The following is a 13,338-nucleotide window of genomic DNA, read 5'->3' as shown; positions in this document are numbered from 1 at the left end:
GGCTAAGTGAAGGTCCTAGAAAAGATATTCTTCTGATTAAGACTAATGTCTCTGAAACATGTCAGCAGTCAGGAAGTTAGAGAATTTAGTGCTGCTTAACTGTACTATTGCACCTTTGAATTTATTTTCTTTGTTGTATGTAAATGGTGGTGTATTTCTTTTTTCATGGCTACAGAAAGTTGTGCTGGGTGAGTGGTGTAAGAGCTGAGTATCTGCTTGAAAGGACTGGCTCACCTTGTGTAGCTACATGACTCCTGAATGTCATGTCAGTCATTCCATTTTACTAATGATTGGAGTAGTTTTGCATTTTACTGATGCAAGGATAGATCTAGATTTTTCTCTGGATTAGAACATTCAACTGCCATTAACTTTGATAGGAGTTTTATTGAGGTTGTAATAGTACTGTAACTCGGACTTCTGCATTGATCAAAGGGAATCTGCATTCCTTTCACCCGATCTCCTGGATTTGGCAAACCTCAGAAAAAGTGGATTTTTCAGTACTTACTGTGATGCAGTTTTAGGTCCAGAACAGAGTTCCCTGTATGAACTGTCATCTTAGCTGGACACAGCTCTGGTTTTCCATCTTGGTAGTGTTGCCTTCCTAAGACCTCATTTGGCAGGCAGTATAAAATTAATATGAACACCTTAAAATTCTATAAGATAAGCAACCTCACTACTGCTTATGGGTTTAGAAGAAATGGTGCAAAAATGCAGTGTCAGTTGCAAAAGTGTGGTGTATTTTTTCAGAGTTCTGTCTAATCTCCTTCTCAAACCAGTGACTAATGAATAACCTTGAGCCCACCTGATGTTTGTGTTGATTAGGTGTAGAACAGGGAATAAACTCTGTCTAATTAAAGGCTGATTGTGAAACCAGCTAATTTTGGTGATCTTTCTTCACCTGGTTTAACAGATAAAGAAAATTTCTCTGCACCTGTAATTCCATCTTTTTTCTTCTGAGATTATGGACATTTGGAAATTTTGTCTTTTCACTGCCTCTCTAGGTGGAACTGGATGTGAGCCACCAGAGTCCCTGAGCAAGCTTCCCAAGTGGCTTATGTTACTTCTGGCTGGAGATCTAAGTCTATTCTCCCAGGAGCTCCCACCAGTTCTTCCTCTGAGACATGGCTCAGAGGCAATTTTTTCACAGTACACGCTGTCTAAACTGCTATCATTTATTCCAATTATTACTTGAAGGTGGCTGTTCCATCACTGCTGCAGTCACGAAGTGGCAAAGTACATGTAAGGGCAAACAAAAAACCTGTCACTGAAAACTGTGTGAATGCAATCCAGCAGCTATGCAGAAGTAGCCAAATGTTTTTGCATCTTTGACTGAAGGCAGCCAGCAATCAAAGAACTGTGCTGGTCTATAGCCAAAACAAATAGGGAATTCCCTCAGATTTTTTTTTTTCTTTTCTGAATTGACTCATGGGGTTTAGCTTAATCAGGTTTAGCTCCATATTAATCGGTGCAGTTTGGATATTAACATTCTCAGTTCTGCGGCTGATGTTTCCCAGGCTGTTCTCAGGATTACGTTACATTGTGATTGGGTTGAGGTCATGACAGGAGGATCAGGTGAATGGAGCAGTTTTCCCTGTGAGTGGAAGCCACTCTTTTCCTTAAGGGGACTCAAGATGCATGGAGAAGTCTGCCCTTTCTTGCTTGGGAGTTTCTTTGTCTCGGAGAAGTCATTGGGAAAAGAATACGAGCTGCAAGTCAGTTAAAGTCAGTGATGCATTAGTGTCTACCAACTGCAGCAAGGATCAAGGTCTGGTCTGCTTTCTAGATCATCCTAACTGGGAAGGTTTTCTGCCTTTGGTGCACTCTTCATTACCCCACGTAAACACTTCTGTCTTTCCAGTTCCTGTGATAAGTTTGGTTACCCAAAGAGTTCCTTGTGAGCTGAAGAGGCAGCATTCTTCCAGGCTCAGGGGCATCATATCTGGTGAGACATGCTATTAATGCTTATATTATGATTTATTTTTTTTCTGGAGCTATTTTCTGTTCAATTGGGACAATTGCTATCATAAGCTGCACTTTAATGTTAGCTTAGTTTCCTTTAAAGCTCAAAGTCTGGTGTGGGAAGGAGTCATTCTGGGTTAATGATCAGCCTGATTTGGAAGGTACTTTGTGGTAGTCCTTGATTAAACTGACTGTTAGAAATTACTTGTGTATTTGTGAATTTTCCACCTTGATCTTTCCTTTACTTGGTGTTTTGTGTGCTAAGGATTATAAGTATGTATGTGCATAGTAACCTAGCTCTGAAACACTGGAGAAATTCTTCCAAGTTGTGGCTCCACTGCTCCCTGGACATTACCTGAATGGAAAGGGAGAGTTTTTTCCCTTGAGAGGCCTAATTCTTATGTGTCTTTGTCATTAAACCTACATTTTGCACACACATCAGTTGTAGACTCAGGGTACAGACTGAGGTAATCAGGTCAGCTCAACAGCCATACTAGTCTTTCTCCCAGTGAAAAGTTTGAATATGGAGACTATTATATGTCATTAAGATAATAATATTGATGATATGTTAGCAAAGTCAGTGACTCTATATTCCCTAGGTCTTCTGGTTTTAGTTTGATAGGGACACGTAAAACAATTCTGCTTGCCAGGTGGGAGGAAATTAGTCTTTCAAAAGACTGTTGCTTCAGCACTTAATAGGAGTCTTGCTAAGCAATGATGATAATAAATGCTCCCAGGCTGCATTTGTTTTATAATTGCTGTTTAGCACAAATTGCTCCAAGCGGAAGAATGTGGAAACTCCATCATTCTGACTACACAGGTTGAGGTGATGATGTCATGCATAGCAAATTCACTGATCCGAGAGGGTGGAACATTTACATTAAATAGTGATATAATATACAGAGTTATTGTAGTAAAGACTAAGGAAAACAATTAAAAAGTATTTAAAATTTGAGTGAAGAAGCTAACCTCCATGAGGAGGTGATGAAAGGACTTGCCTTGAATGCTTACCCTGCTTGTCGAACACCCCTCTGAAATGACTGGCCACTGTCAAGGGCTTTGTCTTGGATGAGGGATATCACACATCTCATCTTGGCTTTTCCCGTAAGGGTAATGTTTTGTAAGCATCTTAAGAAGCCATGGTCATATATGTGGCAGAGCTGATGGTTATTGTGTCCAAATTCACTTTCAGTGAGTGAATAGCAGATAAAGGCTTGTCTCTGAATCATGTTGCCTATCTTGTACCATTTTTTTAGTTTACCTTTTATGATTACTGGTGTTCATCAGGCAAATTCAAGTGTCCCAAGCAGAGCAGAATCCTGAGCACATATTGAATTCGTGTGGTCAGCCTTAGCTTGCCTGCTCTTCTGGCCTCTGGGTGTCACAGATCGTATGAGAAGATGAGGGAAAGGCAGGGTGAGCTGGGCTGAAGCCAGGAGAATAAAAACCTAAAAGTTAGGTTGTTGGACAGTATTGGCTCCCAAATACATTTTTTTTATTTTCACACAAAAATGTAAAGGCTCCAGTTGCTGTCCTTGGGAATAATTAATCACTAAGCAGTGAAAAACCATGAAATATTCAATTGGTGAGCTGTCCTGACACAGGCGTGTCAAAGTAAATATTTTTTTTGAGACTGCTAACTATGCTGACAGAGAGTTGGTTAATTCTTTAAGAATAATGTTTTGGGCAAATTCCTAGTCTCCAAATGCCTGCAGGCAGACTTATCCATATTTGTGGTATACTTGAGGTCTAGTGTTCCTCTTTTGGGCCATATATATTTTAAGAGGGAATTTTAATGGAAGGAAATATTGCTGCAGGGCAACAGCCTTCTTTGAAACACTTTCCAAAGAAATGTTAAGGCCAAAGGTCTTGTTTTTTTTTCAGGGAAAAAGATGTGAATCCTCTAATATTTACTCAGTTATAAATAGCAACGAGCAAGGCTCTAAGGATGGATTCCCAGAAGATTGTACCAGGGCTAGTTATTCCACAAATGAAGCGAAGGCAATGGTTGTTTTTCAATTGTTGCATCCTCTTTGGCACAGCAAAACAGATAGCAAAAAATTATAATAAATCTATGAGGTTTTCATTCCTCTGCTCAGGTGCTTCTTATATCTCTCCCGTCCCAACAAGAACAAAAATGTGTCTTATTTCTAGTAAGAGATGGCAGTTTATTGGTGGGGGAATGTTAATTCTAAGTGTTTTGGTTCTCCAGCCATAGCATCAATGATGGTAGGAGAAAAGTGCAACTCCATGGGGGAAAGCACTTAACTGGGAGGCAAGAGGTGCTGCTCTTGAATGACCAGTTGGCCTTGGGTAGGTAACTGCACTTCATTTATCCATGCTTCTCTTCCCCTTCTGTAAATGGAAGGGAAGATTATAACTTTTCTTTGAGAGATGCTGTTTGAAAATACTGTGTTACTTTCAACTGAAAAATCTGCTAATACCATTGCTAACAAATAGGTGAAAGTTATCTAATTCCAGTAACAGGTTAGTTTGCCTCCCACAGTGAAATTCAGCCTCTCACAGTCCAGGTCTTATAAAGCTCAGCATGCAATTTATGCATCAGCAAAGAGTTAATATGAAACCCAAATGATACCTAAGCCTTGCTAAAGATCCTGCAGGCCAGAGCCTTCATAAATGCTGTCACACTTCCAGACAGAATTACAGCATTTGATGTGTGTTTATAGACTCCTGGGTCTGCTGAATCATTGGTGCATGTCAGGCATCTGCCTCATCCATGTGCATCCCCCGGAAAATAATGTCTAGATGTAAAATTCGAAAAAATAAGAAAATGCAGAGCGTTAATTCTTGGAAAAGGAGTGCAGTTGCTGGTGGGCTTTCTAATTTTTTACGTCAAGACTAAATGTATAGTAAGTGAACTGGCTGGAAAAATGTGTTTGGTAGTAAATACATCAGGTGAGGCTTCAAATAGCAAGAAAAAGTATTTTTCAAGCACGGATCTGGTTTTGTGTAGATCTACATTTTTCTGTTAGTACTTACCAGAGAAGAAAAAGGAAAACTGACTTCTAATAGTTATTAGGTATCATTCCAAAATCATGCAGTGTAGCACTTTTTATTTCTACCGAATAAGACAGGTATTTAACTAAAGTTGTAACTCAACTCTGTAGGATACTTGAAAGTTTACCACTGTAACCTCTTGTGTGCTATCTGCATCCCGAAAAATTACAATTCATACTCACTAAGCAAAAAAATAAAAAAAAAAAAAGTCACGGGGATTAAATGACAGAATTGCTGCTTTTTTTGGTGGTTGTTGGTACTATCATATATGCTTTAGCATTCCAACCAAGGGCACGTGGCTGCAATGGAATTTGATGTACAATCAGTTTTAGGGAACAGCTTGTACCTTGTTAATATAATCCATAAAAGGCTTCCAAACTTCCTGAAACTGGTCCCTTCTGTTTCCAAGTCTGCATATGATCTCATAGGAAATGATCTGAGAGAGGCCAGCTAATGCTTTTGCATAATCAAGGTAGTATAGCTCTTTTAAGGCCTGAAGGGAGTTGTTTTGCTGATATAAACTCAATGATCCACTTTACCCCTGTCACCAAATCCCTATTATCAGACTTTGCAATGATTTTGGTGCCATTAGATAAAAGAATAAGTGAGAAGACTGAAGTGTGACTTGAAGACTGACCTTAATAATGTCATTCATTTGCTTTGTCACCCTCTTTTGGCTTAACTGTTTCAAAAATTCTAAACCACTTGCTGCCAGGCAAAATTTGAAAGACAGAAAAGCAAACATGTAACACAAGGGGGCAAAATTCTTTTTACAGTGGGCTCAGAGGCAGGTAAGCAAACTGCACCTTGCCAAGTTTCATAAGTGGCAGCAGTAGCAAGACAGATAGTGAGGAAAATACCTGCCCTGCATACAGACTTGATATTGTAAAATATCTCGTGTACATTAGCAGTAGATTAAGAAAGTGTGTTCTTGCATTGGAGCCCTTGAAAACCTTGCTATTTACACAAATGCAGTGTGCCTCATACAATGGGTGTGCTTTTATATCCTCAGGATACCCAGGATTTCCTTAATATATCTAGCCCAAGAAGGGAAACACTCCAACGAGCTGCTGCCTCTGAAGGCCTTGTACGGCAGCAAGTGTTAATCTTCACTGGCAGGGGAGAGAGAACAAAAGGGTCTGGGTTGTGTAACTGTGCAGAAGTATAATTAGGGTCTAATTCATGAGAATAGGCAGTAACTGCACGCCCTGCACAGAGAGTCTAAGCAGAGGACTCTGTGGCACTCTGCTTGCTGCAGAGTTGTTAAGTTTGGCACTCTGCTCTGGGCTCCAGTCAAACATTTTCTTAACCATATTAGGATACGTGGAAATTAGCCAGCCAGCAATAGGCCCTTGATGTACTCATTGCCTGTGCCCATATTTTATGGAGTAGACAGCCACTGCTTTTCTTAAAAAAATATCAGATTTAATAAAATAAGGCAAATAGAACCTTTAAAAAATTGTCATTAAATTTTGGTAGGGAAAAAAAAAGAGCATTTCCCAAGACAAAGGACATTGTTATTGTGCTTTTCATCCGTAGATGTTGATCACTCTGTACATCAGATCCCAGTAAAAGCCCAGTAGTTATATACTGTGCTGTTATTCAGGTGAAAAAGCAGAGTGAAGTGAACCCAACTGGCTAAAAAACGAGTATACCCATTCCCTTTGCTAACTCATCCACGCCTTGGTAGATCCCAGTAGAGGGGCAGGATGAAAGGCTGTGTTGGTGACTCTCAAAGTTTGCTTGAGGTTGGCTTATGGAGCCTTTTGTGTCCTGACAGACTGTCAGCAAGGTCCACTTATGTGCCTGTCCTGTTTCTTGGAGAAAACAGAGGAGAAACAGAAAATAGTAAATATTGAGTTGTTTAGTTCCCTCCTCCTTGTGAATAATGCCAAAAGTCAGCTAGAACAAGATGTGACATTTATTGTCATGGCTATTTTTCAGGATGAGAGACGGGAGCCACCAGCGAATGCCCCACTGAGATATTGTTCATGAACACACAGCCTGGGTCCATTTGTGTCAGGGAGCTGCTTGTCAGTCCTGTACTTCATACCTGGAGCAGTGCAAAAGCAACAGGCCTGATATATCTGTGTTGCTTCAGAGTTAAGGATGATTGAAATTTCCCCAGTGGGGAATTGAATATTCCACTGAAGAAATTCCAAAGTAGAATGTTCTCAGGGTTTAGCTGACAATTTTTATGCTCTTAAGGGATGAAAAGTTGAGAAGCAGTAGTGTTGGTTAAGCATATTATCAGGTCCATCCTACACTCTAGTAAGATTTTGCTATTAAAATGACTTTTTTGATCAGTAAATGTTTTATTAATTTTTAATTTAATACTTCTCCCTGTAGCTGTAAACTCTTGTTTCACTAAAATGATTCTTTGCCCTTGTTAATATTCTAGTACCTGCAGACTGTTGTCAAGTCCCCTACTTAGGACTTAGTTGATGAATCCATAGCTCTTTTAATCTCTTTGTAAGTCAGTCCTTCTCTACTTGCTTAACACTTTTATAGCTTTCTTGTGATCTTCCTCTGGGTTGTTATTGTCATTCAGGAAATGTGTTCTCCAGAGCTGAGCGAAATATTCCTGGTATGCTCATCACAGAGCTGTGTTAGGGGTATTATCTTTCTGCCCAGTGAGATTGCCTTTGTATTTCATTTAATATTGCATGGACTCTTTCTGCTACCACATCATGCATTATTTGACATGTACTACTAAAACCCAGAATTAAACAAGGCCAAGTTTAAGCCTTTCGATTAAAAATTTTGGCAGCATTTTTCAAAGATGAAGAAATGGCTGAATCCATGCCAGTGTCTTGTAGCTAAAGGCAGCACTGTACTGCCAGGAGGGCTGCAATCACATTGGTTCTGACCCTTCAGCTTTTTGCTGATTGTGTGTAAGACCTTGTACAAATTATTTGGCTGCTTGACCCTCATGTCTTTGGTATGTTAGAAGGTGATAACGCTGTAGTAGCTGCATTTGGTAAGACTTGGTTCAAGTTTGTACATGATTTGGAAAACATAAAGTGGAAATGTAAAGTATTTGGGTAAATGGCTGCAGAAAACCACATTACATGACCTGTAAGCTTATGCTGTCCAGGCTTGTTGAAATTGAGGAGAGCCATTGTTAAAAATTCTGTTTGTATATAACAATTTTTTACTTTGCTAAAAAAAGAGGGAAACTGAATCAAGTGAAAAGGATGAACTTTATATTGAATGTAACCTCTGCAAAATTCATTAGAGACCCATTGAGAATATGGTTTTAACTGGTCCAAATTTGTTTCATTGGTTTACGCAGCTGTTGATTTTTATTTTGAGAGACCTGCACAAGCAAGAATACATTCGACTGACAGTCTTGGAAAAAGAAGTGAGCCTGCCTTTTGATTGGGTGTGTTTATGACAGCACAAAATGAATGCAATATCATGAAAAATGTAGCAGAGCTAGGAGTGGAACACGGAGAGATTTTTACATGTGCTCTGAACTCATGTAAACTGACACATCACAAATGATTCTTCTAAACCTGGGCTGATAATCCACTCACTGACAGAGCATTGAATTTACTGGGTTAAAGAAAACTGCATCATACACTGCTGCATGAGGCAGGTGCTGCTGGAGGCAGACTTTTCCAACTCTCCTCCACCCATCACCTGTGAGACAAAAAGCTGATGAACTTTTCATTGCAGAAATATTCAGTGGATGTTAATTTGTGAGGAACTGGTGTTTATTGTTGGTATATACCTAGTGAGGGGCATATCTGTAGCATTGTAGCATATCTGAAAGCCAGGCTGACTCATGGATAGTCTTTTTAACCAGTCCAGTACTGTTTATATTAGCTGAGAAATTCAGTTCCTCAGTTCCCTGAGGTTTACAAATCCATCCACGATTTACAGTTTTAGTAAGCTAAGTTTATATTTGGAAATGAATGCTCTGAGGTGGTTGAGAATAAACAGTTGAAAAAAGTGTTCTCAGTGGTAGTTGAACTTCTCACTGAATATATCTGCTCATAGAATTTGGTGTTTGAAAGATTGCAAAGCCATTTGTGTAAAAGTTACTGCCTGGGTGAAGGCTTTTGCCACAGACTGTAGCCATGGGCAAGGACTGAAAGGTGTGTGAGAGGTTTAAAAAGTATAAGGAGGATGTGCAAAGGTGCATGAGCTATTAGGGTAAGAGGAAGGATATTTTAGGTGACTGTTTTCCATGCCCACATAAGACTAAAACAAAATAAATGGAAATGCAGCCTCAGTACTGAATCCACTTGAGGGAAACTGGGAGGGCATAATAGGGAGGGAAACACTTCTGTTGGTTCCCATTTTAGATCCAGCACAGAAAGGAGCTCTGCTGCAGGGCTATAGCTCAATGCAAGAAGCATTTCTGTGGAATTTTGGCATTAGGTAGACTTCCCAAGAGTAGCTACTGTCCAGAAGATATTCCAGCTAAAATATTCTGAGAGCAGTTTGGAAATGTTAGCACTATTTCATCTGAACTCTGATCCAGCTTTAACTATGAGAGGAACATGGGAGGTTCTGATTTGGACCTAAAGGCCTGCTCTCTACACTGTCCAACTCGCACATAAAATGAGCAAGCAGAAAAACACCCCAGCAAAGCAATCCTCTCCAAATGACCACTTATAAAGAATATGAAAGTAAAAAAGTTGTATAGAATTTATATTTGACCAGACAAAGGCATATTTTTAACCATTGTTACTTATGAGCAGAGGACAGCATCTCCTGAGCAGTGAGAGGGGAGATTGTGGCAGGGTAACATGACACAGAAACCAAACTGACCCACAGTGCACTTGGGGAAAGTATAAGCCTGTGTTTTGGATGGCTTTGAGCAGCCTTAGGAGAAATCCTTCCTGCCATAGCATTGTTGTTGTTAGCACCACAACTAATTCAGTTACTGGCATCTGCATGTGGACCTTTCCCTGGCTTAATCCTAAACCACCAATACTGGGCTTGTGGATTGAGTTGCGTGAGCAGATACAGGAATTCAGCTTTGTTTTTCTGTACCTCTGTTTTGGAATGGCCTGACATGACAGAGTCAGGTCAGATTTTGTACTGTCATATATTGGGTTATACCAGAGGTGTATTTGTATTTCAGTGACACTACAGGATTCTGTTCATGTGAACACTTAGAGAGATGCAATTCCTGACTGAAGTGTTTCCAACTTAAAACAGACAAAAATAGGCATGTGCAGAGGAAGAAGAGATAGGGACTGACTTGTCTGGACATCTTAGAATCTGTTTAGAAGAAGGCTTTAGAAGAAGAGCTTGGTCTCCAGAAAAGGCTTCTGGCGGCTGACTTGGTAAACCCTGCTGTGGTCTAAATATTATCTACACTGATATAGGCAAAAGACAGTTTTGATTTGAGCTAAAGAGGTCTCAGACACTCAGAGATAGTGTCTTTTAAGTCCAGGTGACTTTGCTAAAGGATTCACCTGTATGAAATGAATATGGCTGTGATTGCTGGAAGGCTGGGATGTCTGGGATTGCAGAGAATCCAAACTCACAGAGAGTCCAAGCCCGAGCAGGAGTCTGAACAAGCTGGCTACAGCTTGGAGCTAAACTTGTAAGTCTTCAATGAACTTCCAAATAACCCAGTAGGAGATTTTTGGGCTTGATTTGCTTTCCTAGACGTGAGACAGCAGCGTGAAGCTGAGATTCGATTGTGTTCTGGATCCAGCCTCCTAGTTTGAAGCACTGATTGATTGTGGCCCATCTGTGTTGCACTTGGGACAGTATAATGGTGTTGCTTTTGATTTTTTTTTAATTTTTTTTTAATTTTTTTTTTTCCTATATGCCTCCTTCCATATGCCTGTGTTATGTAGCAGAGTGAGCTCGAGTTAGTACTACATTGACTTGTGTTTTGGGGCAGAAGTCTTCCTATTGCTAATTCCTCCCCCCCCCCCCCCCCCCCGGCTCATATCTGTTCCAGAATTTTAATCACCTTGCCAAGAATTTGATTATGTATCTTGGATATAAAAGAAGATTTTATTTTATGACTCTTTATTTAGAGTCATATATGTAGATGTGCATGTGATGTTAAAAGCAAGTAAATCTCATGCTCCAGAATGTAAGCTGAATGCTGAGGGATTAGAAAAAGAATTCTCCTGTCTTATCCTGCTTGTTATTGTGCAATTTGATAGTAAATTTTGGATTTGTTTCATCTTCCTATAGACATCTCATAGCCAGTGTTGGAGACAGAATGCTGATGCTGGCAGAGTAGCAGCTACAGCTGATATCACTGATGTTATGCTTATGATCCCAACAAAAGTTACAGACCAGAGTTGCATAATAATAAGAAAAGTAATTTTGTAAACAAATTAAATATGTGGGGAAATTCAAGTGAAAACAGTAGTGGTTAAGGGTGGAGTTTCTAGGACTCAGTTGAAGTACCTCTATAAGTATGTCTTTATGTATCTTGTTTAAATTTTCATGTTCAGATTATTTTGCTCTAAAGAAAAGAAATTTCATTAATGGACTTTAAAACTGTATGGTTGGCAAAAAAAAAATAAAAAAAATCCGCATCTTGAGTTCATTATACTCGTACAGCTATCCCAATCTGGCTTTAGCTTGGGATTTTGTATGTTGGTTTGATTGTTATCTATATTAGCAGAATGTCCGTGGTCAAAGTATCTTGGATTCTGGTTTTGTTACATCTGTCGTTGATTTTTGATACCTTTTGGCTATGAGGTTATGCTGCCTTACCAGTTGAATCCTTAGGAATCCTTCTCTGCCAGTGCTTCTGTGGACTGTGCACTTCCTTCTTCTTCCTGTGGTGTTTTGATGAGCTGCAGTTTACTGCTGTTCTTGCTGAAGCAACACACTTCACTTAGGCTGAAAGTACATAGGTAGTATTAAAAAATATAAAAGATAAGCTAGAAAAAACGTTGGCAAGTAATCCAGTTCATCTTATTGGCCCAAACCAGAGGTCATTACTTAAAATAATTTTTGAGTGATGTATTCTGTTCTGGAAGTGTCCCATTCAGAGTTTTGCATTTTGCCTCATTAGACCTGTAACAGTGCTTAATAATCCTTCCCTTTACACAGTTTTCCCAAGTGTCTCAATTGGTAGGGAAACTGCTGGTGTCAAGGGAGAAAATCAGTCTTCATTGCTCCATCCTGAGCACATTATGTCTAGTCCTGCCCTCAGTGGATGTGAAGAGTTTATCATTCTCTAATATATGTGTGAGACTTACTATGTTTTTCAGGCTCAGCAAGCCTGACCCTTCCAACTTCTCCAAGGAGACCATGTTTCCTACATCTCTGAAAACCTTTGTTGCCCTCTTCTAACAGATCCCCCTGTTCTCTGAAGTGATGTATACCTGCAGATGTGCTCAGGACTCCAGCCAGGAACTGACCAGTGCTCAAGAGGAAGGGAGTGCTGTTTGTAACTGCTGTGTTTCCAACCACATGAGGTTGTGCCTACAGTGTGATTCGCTATCAGCCCTGGATTTTGGTTTTTTTTTTTTTTTTTTTTTTTTTTTTTTTTTTTTTTTTTTTTTTTTGTTATGAGCTGTCAATTACTGGCTTATTTAGTAAAACATTATCTACCATTTGTGAAAGCAATTACCAAACCATTATTATAATTTTTGGAGAGACTAAGCCCAGGAGTTGAGAATGCTCAAAATGCTGAAAGTTGCCTGGTTTTGCATGTTCTGATACTAGTTACTCGTGCCTTCAGTTGCAATTCCTAACTTTCGTGGGGTTTTTAAGCTATTAATAGGACAATATTTGCCAATGAAGAATCTTGATCTTTTTCATCAATGGCTAAGTCTGTCTAATATTTTCAGCCACATTGGGACCAAGTGGCCTCACAGGATAGGTCAGTCTGAAAAAATAGACTGGAATAGGGAGGCAAGCCCTAGCACAGTGAGGGAACTGAAAATGCATGCATGAAATGCTTCAGTGAGGTTTTGCAAATGGTTAGAACAGCTATTAGAGAAACAATTTAAGAGAGCAGGATGGATCTGGAGCCAAGTTTGTTCAACATCTATGGGTGTGCTTCATATTAATTTTTAGTATCTGGTTTTAGAAATCTTGAGAAAGAGGAGGTAATGTTATGACAGAAGAACAAACATATTTTGTTGAAAGTGGAGTGAGTCCTGTGAAAGATATTATGTTGAAAGGAATTATTAGAATGGAAGCCACTTCCTTCCATATAAGATGAACAGCTGAAAGCAAGGTGCTTGCTCTGCCAATCCTCCTTGCTGCACCATGGCTGAAAGAATTTGGAGTCTTTGAAGTGAATTTACATAGCAGTGGGAGAATCATCCAGATCTCCTCCAGCTTGGCCTCATGGAGGTTTCCTAAATGCTCAGGTGATTGCTAATGAAGAGGACAGGTCTTATTCTATACATCCCC

At 39.6% G+C, this 13,338-nt stretch overlaps 1 long non-coding RNA gene across 1 annotated transcript in view; it reads left to right on the top strand.

Moving 5' to 3' along the window:
* LOC108501743 overlaps window positions 1-1,942 on the top strand; it is a 40,235-nt gene extending 38,293 nt beyond the window's left edge. The window contains exon 3 of the long non-coding RNA XR_001876270.1: window positions 1,859-1,942. This is a non-coding gene — a long non-coding RNA (uncharacterized LOC108501743). The remainder of the gene's footprint in view (window positions 1-1,858) is intronic.
* The last annotated feature ends 11,396 nt before the right edge of the window (window positions 1,943-13,338 follow it).

Source organism: Lepidothrix coronata, unplaced genomic scaffold, assembly GCF_001604755.1.
Source record: "Lepidothrix coronata isolate B3197 unplaced genomic scaffold, Lepidothrix_coronata-1.0 Scaffold107, whole genome shotgun sequence".
NCBI classification, from domain to species: Eukaryota; Metazoa; Chordata; class Aves; order Passeriformes; family Pipridae; genus Lepidothrix; species Lepidothrix coronata.
The sequence above is the reverse complement of the archived record's forward strand: the minus strand, read 5'-3'. Positions and strand labels throughout refer to the sequence as shown.